Genomic DNA, 16001 nt, shown 5'->3' with positions numbered 1-16001 from the left:
TCAACAGACCCTTTCCATCCCCCATTGTTAGAGTTCAATATATGCCCAGGACTATATTGAGGGTCAGACTGTTCAAATGCCCAGTTGATTATGTAAATAGTCTTATTACGGTGCAGTTACACTTTACATTTTAGTCATTTAGCAGACGCTCTTATCCAGAGCGACTTACAGTTAGTGAGTGCATACGTAATTTTTTATTTTTCATACTGGCCCCCCGTGGGAATCGAACCCACAACCCTGTCGTTGCAAACACCATGCTCTACCAACTGAGCTACATCCCTGCCGGCCATTCCCTCCCCTACCCTGGACGACGCTGGGCCAATGGTGCGCCGCCCCATGGGGTCCTTATTACACTGTAATAAGGACCCCATAAAAGGAAGCGTTACCGTAAATAGTATTGTAGAACTCTGGTATTGATGGGCCATTTGAGGGTGAGTCATTGACATTTATGATCAGAAAGAGCTGTGAACTCACCTGTGATGGCCCACGTCTACCACAACCTTTCCTACTGTGTTAGTAGAACCACAGCATTTTAGGCAGCCATTGTTCCAAATGTGTTCATGCATACAGTACAATGGGAGGGGGTGTGGCATGCAGAGGGGAGGTCCCGGAAGTTGATCTCAGACTTCTATTTAGGACTGGGATCCTATTCAGAGTTACCCTATTGACAGTGAGGACAAACCCAGCCTGCCTCCCTCCACTCTGATTGTGACCCAGTTTGTACTGCAGGATCTAGAGATGGCATCAGTGAAGCTGGAAGACTGCAGTCAAACACTGGAGCTGAATGTCAACATTAAAGCTGAAGAAGAGGAGGAGAAGATTGGGAAATCTGTTTCTCATGGTAAGAGCAGGTTCTATCTATCTATAAATGATCTTGATAAATTAGACCTCCCTAAGTTGACCCAGTCTATTGCTAGGTTGAATTCTGTAATTCTGACATCCAATTCCAATATTCTTCAATGTTTTTGAATGAGGAAAATGTGGAATTGGAATTTGGGTTACTTTGTGAATTGACTGTAATTTAAATGGAATTGATCCTGACATTTGCTAACCCTTGTGATAGTGATTGGGGGATGATATTGCTAATCATTTTCAAAGGGGAGTTGGTTTTGAAGTTTCTGTCCTGTATTTCAGAGATTAAGAAAGATAAGTAAAACATATATATAAATTAACACCTTTTTTGGGCACAAAAGTACTTCAATATTTACTTCCACAAATGTTTTAAACTGGTACCTGCTACCTTCAGACACTTGTAGGCGTCCTAGAGCGAAACAACAGACATGAACTTGTTGGTGAGTCTCACCTTTAGATGTGTAGGCCAAACTTCTCGGACGCTACAGACAGAAGTCTCCTGGTCTGACAAACAACACAGTCGAGGTATACCAAACCTTTTTTTGATATACTCAGAGGACCGTTATTAGCATGTTTTAATCACTCCTATGTAAATGGTAGATTATCAGACACTCAAGAAGAAGGTCTGATTTCATTATTACTGAAACAGGATACAAGTGGAAAATATAAAGATATAGAGTCCGTTTAAAAAATTGGCCCCTTACACAAAAATTCTAGCAAAATGTATAGCACGTAGAATTAAAAAGGTATTGTCGGACATTTTTAATTCTAATCAGACAGGTTTTTTACATGGGCGATACATTGGAGATAATATAAGGCAAGTACTGGAAACAATAGAACACTATGGAAAATCTGGGAAACCAGGCCTACTATTCATAGCAGACTTCGAAAAGGCATTTGATAAAGTACGACTGGGGTTTATATATAAATGCCTGGAGCATTTCAATTTTGGACAATCTCTTATAAATTGGGTTAAAATCATGTGTGCCATCTTTCGGATGGGATGTTAAACGGGTGCCCTGACTGTCTGCGGTCACTAAAGATCCCATGCCACTTATCGTAAGAGTAGGGGTGTTAACCCCAGTGTCCTGGCTGAATTCCCAATCTGTCCCTCAGACCATCACAGCCACCTAATCATCCCTAGCTTCCAATCGGCTCATTCATCCCCCATCCTCTCCGCTGTAACTATTTCCCAGGTTGTAGCTGTAAATGAGAATGTGTTCGTCAACTTACCTGGTAAAATACAATTACTTAAACATTAATGTGCACTGTTCAAAATATATCTCCAGTCAATGTTGTTGCTAGCACTTGCCTCCAAAATAAAGTGTTCCTATCTGGGTTAACTTGGTTGAGTTTACGAAAACAGATCTAATACAAGTGTCTATGTATGCGGATGACTCAACACTATACATGTCAGCTACTACAGCGACTGAAATGACTGCAACACTTAACAAAGAGTTGCAGTTAGTTTCAGAGTGGGTGGAAAGGAATAAGTTAGTCCTAAATATTTATAAAACTAAAAGCTCAATGTGGAACGGATTCTATTATTTACTCACCTTTATCTAGAATCTCCAGTTGAAACTAGCCAGCCAGCTAACTAGCTAACTAGCTACTTGCTATTAGCCACCGTTGGCGGTTTTCACCCAGAACATCGGATTTTCTGCCGGAATAACTGAATCACTGGACCTTAACACCGGATCTAGCTAGCCGCAACCGAATGGATGCTGCTGTAGGCTAATCACCACTGCCCCCGTAGCACCAGTTAGCCTTGAGCCTTGAGCTAGCCCCGGCTATCTACCTCTCTGTCTACCGGACGGGAGTAGCCAGCTAACCAGCTAACTAGCTGCTTGTTATTAGCCACCGTTAGCGGCTTTTTCTCCATTGTCCGTGGCCTGCACTACCTACCAGCCAGCTCTAGTCTGGACTATTATCGGCCAGTCTGCACTGTCTGCACAGCGAGTTATCGACTCGGATTTTCTGCCGGAATCACTGAATCACTGGACCTTTAACACTGGATAATCGCAACTAGCTAGCTGCAACCAAATGAACGTTGTTGTTGGCTAATCAGCCTTGAGCTAGCCTTGAGTCAAGCACATCTCCTGGCTATCTACCTCTCTGTCAACCGGACGGGACCTCCTAGAGTCGACACGGAGCCCTGCCGATCCATCACGACTCGTCTTCCGACGTAATCGTCTGTGGTTTCAACAGGCTTCCCGTTGCGATGACCACGAAGATCCATCTGCTAGCCCCGGCCCGCTAGCACACGCAAACTACAACCGTGCTTCCTGCTCGCTGTGCTGAAGCACCAATTTGAACTGCTCTCGGACTCACATATTGCTGTTCACTGGACCTTATGATCCCTCAGCTGCGCAGCTGATGCCTGCTGGACTGTTCCTTTACAAGGTACCCTGTCCTGTTTATTCTGTTTAGCCTCAGACCAAACTTTATCGCCATTACCAGTTGTTGTCTTAGCTCTCTCTAATAACACCTGTGATTGCTTTATGCCTCTCTCCCATGTCAATATGCCTTGCCTATTGCTGTTCCAGTTAGTTCTTATTATACAATTTCACTGTAGAACCCCAAGACCCTCTCAAACTGCCTCAAATAGTTCCTTTGTTCCACCCCCCATACACGCCGAGACCGGCTCAATCTGTGCCTCCAGTGATGCTATCTCTTTCATTGTTACCCAACGCTTAGGTTTACCTCCACTGTACTAATATCCTTCCATATCCTTGTCTGTACATAATGCCCTGAATCTTTTCTACAACGCCCGGAAATCTGCCCCCTTTATTCTCTGTACCCAATGCACTAGAAGACCAGTTCTTAAAGCCTTTAGCCGTGTCCTTATTCTAGTCCTCCTCTGATCCTCTTGTGATGTAGAGGCTAACCCAGGCCCTGCAGCCCCCAGTATCACTCCTACTCCCCAGGAGCTATCATTTGTTGACTTCTGTAACCGTAAAAGCCTTGGTTTTCTGCACGTTAACATCAGAAGTCTACTTCCTAAATTTGAGTTATTCACTGCGTTAGCACACTCCGCCAACCCTGATGTTCTAGCAGTGTCTGAATCCTGGCTTAGGAAGGCCACCAAAAATTCTGAAATGTCCATCCCCAACTACAACATTTTCCGTCTAGATAGAACTGCCAAAGGGGGTGGAGTTGCAATCTACTGTAGAGATAGCCTGCAGAGCTCTATCATACTATCCAGGTCTGTGCCCAAACAGTTTGAGCTTCTACTTCTAAAAATCCACCTTTCCAGAAATAAGTCTCTCACTGTTGCCGCTTGCTACAGACCCCCCTCACCCCCCAGCTGTGCCCTGGACACCATATGTGAATTGATTGCCCCCCATTTATCCTCAGACTTCATACTGCTTGATGACCTAAATTGGGATATGCTTAACACCCCGGCCATCCTACAATCCAAACTAGATGCCCTCAATCTCACACAAATTATCAACGAACCTACCAGGTACAACCCTAAATCTGTAAACATGGGTACCCTCATAGATAACATCCTAACTTACCCTCTAAATACACCTCTGCTGTCTTCAACCAGGATCTCAGCGATCACTGCCTTATTGCCTGCGTCCGTAACAGGTCCGCGGTAAAACGACCATCCCTCATCACTGTCACACGCTCCCTAAAACACTTTAGCGAGCAGGCCTTCCTAATTGACCTGGCCCAGGTATCCTGGATGGATATAGATCTCATTCCGTCAGTAGAGGATGCCTGGTTGTCCTTTAAAAGTAATTTCCTCTCAATCTTAAATAAATATGCCCCATTCAAAAAATGCAGAACTAAGAACAGATATAGCCCCTGGTTCTCCTCAGACTTGACTGCCCTTGACCAGCACAAAAACATCCTGTGGCGTACTGCATTAGCATCAAATAGCCCCCGCGATATGCAACTTTTCAGGGAAGTCAGGAAGCAATATACACAAGCAGTTAGGAAAGCAAAGGCTAACTTTTTCAAACAGAAATGTGCATCCTGTAGCACTAACTCCAAAAAGTTTTGGGACACTGTAAAGTCCATGGAGAATAAGAGCACCTCCTCCCAGCTGCCCACTGCACTGAGGCTAGGAAAACACTATCACCACCGATAAATCTACAATAATCGAGAATTTCAACAAGCATTTTGCTACGGCTGGCCATGCTTTCCACCTGGCTACCACTACCCCGGCCACCAGCTCTGCACCCTCCGCTGCAACTTGCCCATGCCCCCCCGCTTATCCTTCACACAAATTCAGACAGCTGATGTTCTGAAAGAGCTGCAAAATCTGGACCCCTACAAATCATCTGGGCTAGACAATCTGGACCCTTTCTTTCTAAAACTAGCCGCCGAAATTGTCGCAACCCTTATTACTAGCCTGTTCAACCTCTCTTTCGTAACGTCTGAGATCCCCAGAGATTGGAAAGCTGCCGCGGTCATCCCCCTCTTCAAAGGGGGTGACACTCTAGATCCAAACTGTTACAGACCTATGTCCATCCTGCCCTGCCTTACGAATGTTTTTGAAAGCCAAGTTAACAAACAGATCACCGACCATTTCGAATCCCACCGTACCTTCTCCGCTATGCAATCCGGTTTCCGAGCTGGTCATGGGTGCACCTCAGCCACGCTCAAGGTCCTAAATGATATTATAACCGCGATCGATAATAGACAGTACTGTGCAGCCGTCTTCATCGACCTGGCCAAGGCTTTCGACTCTGTCAACCACTGCATTCTTATTGGCAGACTAAATAGCCTTGGTTTCTCAAATGACTGCCTCGCCTGGTTCACCAACTACTTCTCAGATAGAGTTCAATGTGTCAAATCGGAGGGCCTGTTGTCTGGACCTATGGCAGTCTCTATGGGGGTGCCACAGGGTTAAATTCTTGGGCCGACTCTTTTCTCTGTGTATATCAATGATGTCGCTCTTGCTGCTGGTGACTCTCAGATCCACCTCAACGCAGATGACACCATTTTGTATACATCTGGCCCTTCATTGGACACTGTGTTAACAAACCTCCAAACGAGCTTCAATGCCATACAACACTCCTTCAGTAGCCTCCAATTGCTCTTAAACACTAGTAAAACTAAATGCATGCTTTTCAATCGAACGGTGCTGGCACCCGCCCACCTGACTAAAATCACTACTCTCAACGGGTCTGACCTAGAGTATGTGGACAACTACAAATACCTAGGTGTATGGTTAGACTGTAAACTCTCCTTCCAGACTCACATTAAGAATCTCCAATCCAAAGTTAAATCTAGAATCGGCTTCCTATTTCGCAACAAAGCCAAACATGCCCTCGTAAAACTGACTATCCTACCGATCCTTGACTTCGGCAATGTCATTTACAAAATAGCCTCCAACACTCTACTCAGCAAATTGGATGTAGTCTATCACAGTGCCATCCGTTTTGTCACCAAAGCCCCATATACTACCCACCACTGTGACCTGTACGCTCTTGTTGGCTGGTCCTCACTACATATTCGTCGCCAAACCCACTGGCTCCAGGCCATCTATAAATCACTGCTAGGCAAATCCCTGCCTTATCTTAGCTCTTTGGTCACCATAGCAACACCCACCCGTAGTCTGCGCTCCAGCAGGTATATCTCACTGGTCATCTCCAAAGCCAACACCTCCTTTGGCCGCCATTCCTTCCAGTTCTCTGCTGCCAATGACCGGAACGAATTGCAAAAATCTCTGAAGTTGGAGACACTTATCTCCCTCACTAACTTTAAGCATCAGTTAAGCGTCAGAGCACCTTACCGATCACTGCACCTGTACACAGCCCATCTGAAATTAGCCCACCCAACTACCTCATCCCCATATTGTTATTTATTTTGCTAATTTGCACCCCAGTATCTCTATTTGCACATCATCTCTTGCACATCTATCATTCCAGTGTTAATACTAATTGTAATTATTTTGCACTATAGCCTATTTATTGCCTTACCTCCATAACTTGCTACATTTGCACACACTGTATATATATTTTCTGTTGTATTTTTGACTTTATGTTTTGTTTTACCCCATATGTAACTCTGTGTTGTTGTTTTTATCGCACTGCTTTGCTTTATCTTGGCCAGGTCGCAGTTGTAAATGAGAACTTATTCTCAACTGGCTTACCTGGTTAAATAAAGGTGAAATAAATAAATAAAATTAACCGCACTATCAACAAGGCAGGTCCCTATTTTTGTCACACCTGGACTACTGTTCAGTCGTGTGTTCAGGTGCCACAAAAAAGGACTTATGAAAATTGCAATTGGCTCAGAACAGGGCAGCACAGCTGGCCCTTGGATGTACAAAGAGAGCTAATATTAATAATATGCAACTCGATATCTCCTGGCTCAAAGTGGAGGAGAGATTGACTTCATCACTACTTGTGTTTATGAGAGGTGTTGACATGTTGGGTGCACCGAGCTGTCTGTTTGAGCTACTGGCGCACAGCTCGGTTACCCATGCATACCCCATAAGACATGCCACCAGAGGTCTCTTCACAGTCCCCAAGTGCAGAACAGAGTATGGGAGGCGCACAGTACTACATAGAGCCATGACTACATGGAACTCTATTCCACATCAAGTAACTGATGTAAGTACTACAATTAGATTTTTAAAAACAGATTAAATAAAACACCTTATTGAACATCGGGGATTGTGAAGCAACACAAACATAGGTGCAGACACATGCATACACACACACACGATAACATACGCACTATACACACACGTACACATGGATTTTTGTACTGTAGATATGTGGTAGTGGTGGAGTAGGGGCCTGAGGGCACACAGTGTGTTGTGAAATCTGTGAATGTATTGTAATGTTTTTAAAATTGTATGAACTGCCTTAATTTTGGAAGAGTAATGGGGATCCATAATAAATACAATACCCAGATGAAGAATAAGACACTATTTCAAAGAATAAGACACTATTTCAAAGCATAGTAAATGTAATGTTTGCCAAGTACAATGTAATTACTAGTTGTTACACAGGATTTAGCTAGTTAAAATTAAGTGTATCTTTAGGAGTACTTACTTGTAATTAATGTGTATTGTACATTACCCATCCTGACAACCTGGCCCTCAATTTAAAGCTTGTGGAAGTGACATCCAAGTGGGAGAATAAATACACTAGTACACCACAGAGTATCTGTATAAGAAAATCATTCAGAGCACACTGTGCTGCCAATCACAGTGTAAGGTGCAACATTTTGCGGGTGTGGAGAGCTCGTTAGAGGATAGAGAAAGCTTGCATTGAAGAGCTGGGCATCGTGTTATGACCTGCATTAACAGAATTAGGCCCACAGAATTACGGAGGAACTTTGAATGTCTTTGAACTTCAGAGTCGGTTTAACGTCGGACCAGAGCAAATGTTAGCTAGCTAACAGACTTGTTTGTGCAACAGGTCTTCTTTTTGTCGTTAATAAATCCAATGTGAAACGTGGTGACTATAGTATCCTTAACTAGCATTGAAAAAGTTCATCCATTCTTCTCAAATTAAACATATCTCCCTAATTTCTGAATCATGCTTGTAACGTTGTCAGTAGGATACAGTAACCTATGCTTCGGAGGGGAGGAGCCGGTAGTTTCCACACGCACACCCACTGGCAAAGATTTCCATTCCAGCTGGCAGGCAGAAACTGGAATACGTTTCTAGAGTGAGCTTTGTTGCGATTTTGTGGGACTGGAGAAAAATACCCGGAAAGTAAAATAAGGTTATTACCTGGATTCCATGCTTTTAAAATAACTGTGCTGTTCCTAAAAAGTATAGAACACTTTTTCCGGTTCTTTCCCTGAACCGGTTCCAATCCTAGAGAAATTATGTGGAAGAAGGTCATGCTTAGCCTAATAAACTATAAAGGGAAATAAATTGCTACAGTTTACACTTTTTTAGTAATTTAATGAAATGTTGTAATCTGATCTCGGAATGCACGGACCGTTAGTAGTGGGGAACAGGAAGTTCCGGGCAGGCGGGCACCATTCTTCACAATAAAGAAAGCGTCTGAACTGTGCAGTCAAGAAGATAACCTTTGTGTCCGTTTCTATTTATTACTACAGGTATGTAATAGCACGTTTAAACTTTCTAATGTCGAAAGAACATGTCATACCATGCTAGGTAACACATCCGTTAAGGTATTATCACGTTTGGTAAAGGTTTGATGTGTTATTTTTGTGTCAAACCAAGTGAAGAACGTGATAAAAACTATTTTACAAGTCACATAGCTAGAGACTTTGGGTTTGTCTGAGTGGATGTACATAATTTTCTCAAGGTAATTTCATAAATAATCAATTTATTTGAGATTTCTGTGTTCGTTTAGCATATTATTGGTTTTGTGTAAAATTCCCATGCTGGTAAAATGGCGGCTACTCTCGGTCAGCGTCAACGGACTTCAGTGAGGACAGTGCGGGTGCATCAGATAGAGACAATTTCACGGTCGCACTACTGTTTTGAAGCTGAATGTAATGATTATCAGTTTTCTACATGTGTACTAATATTCAGACACATTCCGTTGTTTCTGTCTTTATCAATAAATGTTGCTATGGTGTGAACAGGAAATACAATTGGTTTTTGATTGAAGTAATACAGTGAAGACAAGGTTTAAGGAAATTAGCACACAGTGCTGTCTAAAACAAACTGTAACCTTGTACTAAATTGATTTTGAGTCATTTATGCGTTTATCTACTATAGGTTAGGTATTAGCTCAAAAGTATTGTGGAGCTCCTGCACCTTAATATAAACAGTACCGGCACCCAAAATGAGTATTAGCAGCTATTTCAGTCCAAGTCAAGCACTGAATTAGATAATTGAACAAGAAAAAAGAAAATATTTTTTGAGTATAAAGAAAGTGCCAGAACTGTCAAGACAATAACTTTTTGTATCTGTTTCTCTTTATTACTACTGGCCGATTCAGATAAGTCTGAGGCCGGTAACATCAACAGTATGGACAAAACCCAGCCTGCCTCTCTCCTTCCACACGGAGTCCAAACCTACAGTCACTGGGTCCTGATTGTGACAGTGGAGCCCAGTTTACTGCAGGATCCAGAGATGGCATCAGTGAAGCTGGAAGACGGCAGTCAAACACTGGAGCTGAATGTCAACATTAAAGATGAAGAAGAGGAGAAGAAGATTGGGAAATCTGTTTCTCACGGTAAGAGCAGGTTCTATCTAACTAAGTTTGTTGGACATGATTTGGAAAGGCACACCTGTCTATATACAGTGCATTCGGAAAGTATTCAGACCCCTTGACTTTTTTGACATTTTGTTACGTTACAGCCTTATTGTAAAATTGATTAAATCGTTTTTTTCCCTCATCAATCTACACACAATACCCCATAATGACAAAGCAAAAACAACAACAACTGAACAATCATATTTACATAAGTATTCAGACCCTTTACTCAGTACTTTGTTTAAGCACCGTTGGCAGTGATTGCAGCTAAAGTCTTAATGTGTATGACGCTACAAGCTTGGCACACCTGTATTTGGGGAGTTTCTCCCATTCCTCTCTGCAGATCCTCTCAAGCTCTGTCAGGTTAGATGGGGCGCGTCGCTGCACAGCTATTTTCAGGTCTCCAGAGATGTTCGATTGGGTTTATGTCCCGGCTCTGGCTGGGCCACTCAAGGACATTCAGAGACTTGTCCCGAAGCCACTCCTGCGTTGTCTTGGCTGTGTGCTTAGGGTCATTGTCCTATTGGAAGGTGAACCTTCGCCCCGGTCTTGAGGTCCTGAGCGCACTGGAGGAGGTTTTCATCAAAGATCTCTCTGTACTTTGCTCCAATCATCTTTCCCTCGATCCTGACTAGGCTCCCAGTACCTGCCGCTGAACAACATCCCCGCAGCATGATGCTTCCACCACCGTGCTTCACCATAAGGATGGTGCCAGGTTTCCTCTAGACGTGATGCTTGGCATTCAGGCCAAGAAGTTCAATCTTGGTTTCTTTAGACCAGAGAATCTTGTTTCTCATGGTCCGAGTCCTTTAGGTGCCTTTGGCAAACTCCAAGCGGGCTGTCATGTGCCTTTTGCTGAGGAGCGGCTTCCGTCTGGCCACTCTACCATAAAGGCCTGATTGGTGGAGTGCTGAAGAGATGGTTGTCCTTCTGGAAGGTTCTCACATTTCCATAGAGGAACTCTGGAGCTCTGTCAGAGTGACCATCATGTTCTTGGTCACCTATATAGATAGTTGTGTGACTTTCCAAATCATCTCCAATCAATTGAATTTACCACAGTTGGACTCCAATTAAGTTTTAGAAACATCTCAAGGATGATCAATGGAAACAGGATCCACCTGAGCTCAATTTCGAGTCTCATAGCAAAGGGTGTGAATACTTATGTAAACAAGTTATTTCTGCTGTTTTATTTTTAATACATTTGCAAAAATGTCTAAGAACCTGTTTTCACTTTGTTATTATGAGGTATTGTGTGTAGATTGATGAGGATTTTTTTTATTTAATCCATTTCAGAATAAGGCTGTAATGAATCAAATTGTGGAAAAAGTAAAGGGGTCTGAGTACTTTCCTAATGCACTGTACATATCCAAAAGTGGACCTAGAAGTTTGTCCTTAAATATCTATTGGGAGCCCATCTGGACCTTCCGCTTTACCTCCCTTCAGATTGAAAATAGCAGCAGATATTTCAACACCATCCAATTCCTTTTCCAGATCCAATTTAGTGTCTTCTGAAGTAGAGGGAAAATCAAGACCTGACTAGTTCAGTTCTCAGGAGATTCAGAGTTGTAAAGTGTGTTGTAGTAGGAAGCAAATGTTTGGTTTATTTCTACAGGATCCATTGATAATTGTCCTTGTAAATTATGAATTGCATTAAAGGCTGAATTTGACTTCTTAATGTGCCAGGCCAGCAATTTACCAGGTTTTTCACCTTGATCATAGGATTGTTTCAGCCTAGTTAAGCTGTTTGCAGCCTTTGAGGTGGGAAGTTCTTCATACTGAGCTTTAAGACCAAATCATTCCTTGTTTACTTCGACTGAGTTATCCAAAAAAGCTTCCCTCTCCAATTCTCTGATTTTGCTGTCCATTGCTCTCATTTTCTGATTTATTAGATTTTAAACTGGTAAAATGTATAATTTGCCCCCAAATATGTGCTTTGAAAGCCTCTCATCTGGTACTCGCTGACGTTTGGTCAGTGTTCAATGTCAAATAAACATCTATATGCACTCCAACGTAATGTAGGAAGTCTGGGTCCTGTAACCATCTGGGATGCAAATGCCATCTAGAGGATCCTTTTACTAGTTTTGTATCCCTATAGAATAATGACACAGGGGAATGGTCACTCAGAACAAAACAATCATATCCACTTCCTGCTACATTGGGAAGCAATAAGCAAGAAACTAAAAAGTAGTCTACATGAGAATATGATTTAAATGTTGACGAGTAACATGAATACTCCCTTTTACTCGGGTTCTGAGTCCTCCAAGGTTCTCACAGATTTAAGTCCTGAATGAAATGCTGTAATTTCTTTCTACTCTGCGAGTGGGAAGTGTCTAAACCAGAGGAGCAATCTAGATGAGGATCAAGAGTGCAATTAAAGTCCCCTGCCATTAGGACCTTACCAGGAATGGAGGCTATCCATAGAAATACATTCTCAAAGAATTTGGGATTATCATCATTAGGACCATAAAAATTAACCAGATTAATATGCTAATTCAAAAGAGTTCCCTGTATCAAAATGTATCTACCAGCTGTATCAGTTATAATAGTATCCACTTGAAACGGATAGTTTAGTGAATTAAAACCATAACACCATGAGAATGAGAGGAGAAACAGGATGCTATTACTTGCCCTTGCCATCTCCTGCATACTTTAAGTAGCTTATCCTTCAACAAGTGAGTTTCTTGTAGGAACACAATAGATGAATGAAGTTGTTTAAGCCTAGTAATAACCTGTTTTAAGCTTGGATAGTTTACAAACTCCACGGACATTCCACAAAGTACATTTTAAGTTTTGCATTTGAAGTCATTTAACCAAAGATGTAAACATGGAATAAGCTATAGCATAAAGGCGTAGCTAAAATCTGTTTAGTAACCACAAGGACCACATTAATATGTTGTAGTGAGGAAAATATATAAAGATCTGTTGAAACAAGCATGGATATTTCCTAACAGTAAAACACTGAATTCCATTCCAATGTCTCCCTAACCGAGACCATCAACGCTTCCTCTCCCACCTCCCCCTAATCATAGTGTAGCCTGGTGGACGACTGATCCATTAAAGGGAGCAATCTAACCTAAGTGACGCTAAACAAAACAAAGTATCTCCTTCCTTCTCTCTGCCATTACTTCTCACGAACAAAACACATATCTTGCAAGATGATATGTGAAATATCACAACAAAAGGCCTATCTAGCAAGATGACGTGAAATATCACGTATTATTTGTTTAAAAAGTAGCAAAGAATAGCTCCACCTAAAACAGTAACGCTAGTTAGTGAAGCCTGAGACTAACGTTAACGTTACAGTATGGACCGTCCAAAATAGTGGTAGATGATCCACAACACAGGGTCTGTTGCTAGTAGCTACCAAGTAACAATATGGCCCATACGTATAGCGTTAACGTAGTATACCATGATACGTTTATAAACCAAAAAAAGTATCAAAGATCAGAAATGAACAGCCTACGTGAGAAAAAGAGATATCATTGAATATGTGCTACGTTACCCGAAGGCCCTTTGCACATGATGTTAGGCTTGCACCTGAGTGTCAATCATTTTAGTCCAAGGACTTGATCAAAAGGCCTCCATAATTCTTAAATGGAAGAAGTGTGGAACCACCTATACTTTTTCAAGAGCTGGCTGCCCGGACAAACTAAGCTATAGCGGGAGAAGGGCCTTGGTCAGGGAGGTCACCAAGAAGCCGGTGGTCACTGAGTTCCTCTGGTGATGGGAGAACCTTCCAGAAGGACAACCATCTCTGCAGCACTCCACCAATCAGGCCTTTATGGTAGAGTGGCTCGACGGAAGCCACTCCTCATGAAAAGGCACATGACTGCCCGCTGGGAGTTTGCCAAAAGACACCTAAAGGACTCTCAGACCATGAGAAACAAGATTCTCTGGTCTGATGAAACCAAGATTGAACTCTTTGGCCTGAATGCCAAGCGTCACGTCTGGAGGAATCCTGGCACCATCCCAACGGTGAAGCATGGTGGGGGCAGAATCATGCTGTGGGGGTGCTTTTCAGTGGCAGGGACTGGGAGACTAGTCAGGATTGAGGGAAAGATGAACGGAGCAAAGTACAGAGAGACCTGAAAAAAGCTGTGCGGCGACACTTCCCATCTAACCTGACAACCTTGAGAGGATCTGCAGAGAAACTCCCCAAATACAGGTATACCAAGCTTGTAGCGTCATACCCAAGAAGACTTGAGGCTGTAATCACTGCCAAAGGTGCTTCTACAAAGTACTGAGTAAAGTCTGAATACAGTTTTTTTTATTATTATTATTTTTGCAAAAATGGTGTCATAAAATGTAGCGGTCAAACAGGGAAATGGTTCCAATCATTTTTCCTTTTTATTCATTTCAGAAACACTTAAAATAAGGGCTATGTTTTGTGTAGGCTTACCCTGGCGTGACTTTTAGCAATATATTCGACTCTGTTTCCTCTCAGATTATAAAACGCTAATTATCATCAAAGTAGACATCATGCAAAACAATAAATCACTGCAATCTCCTGCATGTCATCTCTAGCTGACACCTTTGCTAACAGGTATTGTGTCAATTTAAAACTTGCACAAGACAGTTCACAGAATTGACCATTTAAATAAATGTAGCCTATTTATTCATTACTAAATTTTGCTAACATTAGATAGTTAACCCAGAGATCCTTACCTTTGACTCGATTCGGCAATTTTGTCCAGATCATCATGGCATTTGTAGTTTTTTATGCTTTTCACATTAGCAGCTAATTAAATTTCATTTTTGTAGGGGTAAATACAGGCGAATATATTGATAAGTCACCTTGTCCTAGAGAGATTGACATGGTTATCAAAAATTCCACGCCAGGGTAAGCCTACACGAAACACAGCCCTTATTTTAAGTGTTTCTAAAATCCCCTATGGGAAAAATGAATGGTGAAAAAATGATTGGAACCATTTCCCTGATTGACTGCTAGGTTTTATGTGTATTATCATTTATACTGTGGTACTCCATTGGTGTGCAGCTACATAAAGCTAGCGGGGTGTGGATGAGCTGAGACACGTAAGATGGCGGACAAGAAAAAAAGTGGAATGGGGGATTGCAGTGGGGGATGCACAAACCTTCTGGAAGATCCGATGAAGGAGAAGATGATGGACAAGGACAAAGGAGAAAAGTGGAATATGTTTTGAGTTAATATAGAATGAAAGATCACACATAACTTTTAGAAGAGCTACAGGAGGAGAGTGAGGATGAATTAACTGTGGTGGCAGGTGCAGTGATGAACGCCGAGAAGGAGCTGAGTGTATAGGGAAGCAGTGTGGTGAGGGAGGTTATCAACAAGTGCAAAAAGAGGGATACGTCCTCCAGTAGCTCAGAGATGGAACCTGGTGAGAGTGAGGATGAATTACCTGCGGTGAGGAACTCTGAGTTCGGGCCTCGTTCCGAGGATGATAAGGATGATTCTGGCCCAGTGGGAGTGAGATTTGTAGAGAGAATGTATCAATATGTGGTGTCAGGTTAGGTGGAGAAGAGGTTGGGGACTGTTGAGTTGGAGTAGGTAACTCGGAGTGGACTCGTGAAAATGTATTGTTTCTCCTCTTTCCAGAGGGAGCGGGCGCTGCGGATTACGTGATTAGAGACAGGAATTGTGACTTGAATTGCTCTCCGGAACAGGGTGGCATTGAAAGGAGTGATAACGGGGTTAGGTTTAAGTGTTGAGGATGAGCAGTTGAAATGGAAGATTCCAGGTGTCTGTGACGCCCTCCGTTTGGTGAGTCGTTGATCTGGTGTAGAGCGTGGGGAAACAGAGAATACAATGCTGGATTTTGATACATAGTCTCTACCAGATAAGGTCAAGGTAGGAAGTGTCAGTTATCCCGTGAGAGATTCTGTTCTGTAAATACTACAGTGTTTTAGGTGTGAAGTTTATGGGCCTGTTGCAGCAGTGTGTAGGCGTGAGATGCCTAGATGTGACAAGTGTGCAGGAGGGCATGAGATGAAGAAATGTGTGGTATCGGTGGATA

The sequence above is a fragment of the Coregonus lavaretus genome (assembly GCF_964263955.1).
Source record: "Coregonus lavaretus genome assembly, contig: HAP1_SCAFFOLD_312, whole genome shotgun sequence".
Classification (NCBI taxonomy): domain Eukaryota; kingdom Metazoa; phylum Chordata; class Actinopteri; order Salmoniformes; family Salmonidae; genus Coregonus; species Coregonus lavaretus.
This window is presented reverse-complemented; position numbering follows the sequence as displayed.